This window comes from Geospiza fortis, unplaced genomic scaffold (genome assembly GCF_000277835.1).
Source record: "Geospiza fortis unplaced genomic scaffold, GeoFor_1.0 scaffold154, whole genome shotgun sequence".
NCBI lineage: Eukaryota > Metazoa > Chordata > Aves > Passeriformes > Thraupidae > Geospiza > Geospiza fortis.
This window is the reverse complement of record NW_005054397.1, coordinates 406,727-409,193: the sequence shown is the minus strand read 5'-3', so window position 1 is coordinate 409,193 and position 2,467 is coordinate 406,727.

The window sequence follows — 2,467 nt, the reverse complement described above, 5'->3', positions numbered from 1 at the left end:
GTCTGGCTCGAGGAGCAGCTGGAGAGGGTCGGCAACACCGGCCCCCCCACCACCGCCCACCCACACTGTGACGCACGAGGGGTTCCTGCTGCACAAGCACGAGCTCAACGGCACCGGCAAGAAGGCATCCAACAGATCTGGGGGGACAGTGGCGGTGAGGGTGCTCCAAGGATTGGGGGTCATCAAGATTTGGGGGTTCTCCAAGGGTTGGGGTTCATCAATGGTCCACCGGAATTTGGGGGTTCTGCAAAGGTTGGGGTTTATCAAGAGGTGGGGGTTCGCAAAAGGTTGGGGTTCATCAAGAGTTGAGGATTCTCCAAAGGTTGGGGTTCACCAAGAGTTGGGGGTTCTCCAAGGGTTGGGATTCATCAATGGAAGGGGTTCATCAAGAGTTGGGGGTTCTCCAAATGTTGGGGTTCATCAATGGGGGGGTTTATCAAGGGCTGGGGTTCATCAAGAGCTGGGCGTTGTCCAAGGGCTGGGGTTCATCAATGGAAGGGGTTCATCAAGAGTTGGGGGTTCTCCAAATGTTGGGGTTCATCAATGGGGGGGTTTATCAAGGGCTGGGGTTCATCAAGAGCTGGGCGTTGTCCAAGGGCTGGGGTTCATCAATGGAAGGGGTTCATCAGTGGAAGGAGTTCCTCAAGAGTTGAGGGTTCTTTAAGGGTTGGGGGTCATCCAGAGTTGGGGGTTCATCAAGAGCTGAGAGTTCTCTGAGGCTTGGGGTTCATCAGTGGAAGGGGTTCATCAGTGGAAGGGGTTCCTCAAGAGTTGAGGGTTCTCCAAGGGTTGGGGTTCATCAATGGAAGGGGTTCATCAAGGTTTGGATCTTCACCAAGGGTTGGGGGAGTGGAGGGAGTTCTGCAAGGGTTGGGTTGGGGTCATCCGTGAGGGTTCCCAAGAGTTGGGTTGGGTTCGTCCATGACGGGGGTTCCCCAAGGGTTGGGTTGGGTTCATCCATGACGGGGGTTCCCCATGGGTTGGGGGTTCACCACTGTTGGGGTTCACCAAGGACTGGGGTTCATCAGTGGAGGAGATCCACCAGAACTTGGAGGTTCACCAAGACTTCCCCAAAATTTGGGGGCTCACCACCAGCTGGAGGGTCCATAAATGAAGGGGTCCACCAAGGGTTAGGTTTTCTCCAAGGGTTTGGTGTCCATCTCTGGAGAGGGCCCACCAGAATTTAGGGTTCCACCATGAGCTGGGGCTCCCCAGCAAAGGGGATTGACCAAAATTTGGGAGCTCACCAAAGACAGGAACCTTCATCAACAAAAAGACAGGAATGTTCATCCACCAAAATTTGGGGGCCCACCAAAACTCAGTTTTTCCCAAACCCTGGTGGTCACCCCACATCTCACTGCGAGTAGGTCCTGGGTGAACCTCTACTGCATCCTGGCCAAGGGTGACCTGGGCTTCTACAAGGATGCCAAGGGCCTCGCGTCTGGGGCCACACACGGCGGGGAGCCCCTGCTGAGCCTACACCGCACCACCAGCGAGGTGGCCAACGACTACAAGAAGAAGAAGAAGGTCTTCAAACTCAAGTGAGTCCTGGGGTTGGTCGGTTTTGGGGTCTCTGATGGCACTTTTGGGGTCTCCTGTTGACTTCGGTGGCTCTGACACCCCAAAGTCCAGGGGGACACGGTGACAATGTCCCTGTCTTGTAGGACCGGCGATGGGAGCGAGTTTCTGCTGCAGGCCAAGGACGAGGTGCGGCTTTGGGGGTTCTTTGTAGGGTTTTGGGGGGGGTCTCATGGGGGTTTTGGGAGGTATGATGGTGGCTTTGGGGTATCTGATGGTGTTTTTGGGGGTCTCATGGTGATTTTTGTGGTTCTGATCTCGTTGATTTTGATGGGTCCCCAACCCCATTTTCAGTGTCCCTAACCCCATTTTCGGCACCCCTAACCCCATTTTCATTGACCCTGATGCCATTTTTAGGGTGTCTGACCCCATTTTTTGTGTCCCTGACCCCATTTTCGGGGTCTCTGACCCCATCTTTAGTGTCCCTAACCCCACTTTTTTCTCCCTAACCCCATTTTTGCTAACCTCATTTTCACTGTCCCTGACCCCTTTTTCATTGTTCCTGACCCCATTCTCGGTGTCCTAACCCCATTTTTGGTGTCATTAACCTTGTTTTCTTTGTCCCTGACCCCATTTTTGGTGTCCTAACCCCATTTTTGGTGTCATTAACCTTGTTTTCTTTGTCCTTAACCCCATTTTTTGTGTCCTTAACCCCATTTTCATTGTCCCTGACCCCATTTTTTGTGTCCTTAACCACATTTTTGGGGTCCCTGACCCCGTTTCTGCCCTCTAGGAGGACATGCAGGGCTGGCTGTGGGTGCTGGCCACCAGCACTCAGGAGCACGCTGAGCTGGCCCGGTGGCAGCAGGGCCTCCTCACCACCTCCTCCACCGACGAGGGGCTCCCCTGGCACAACCCCGACCGGCCCTGGCGGAAATGAACCCCTCGA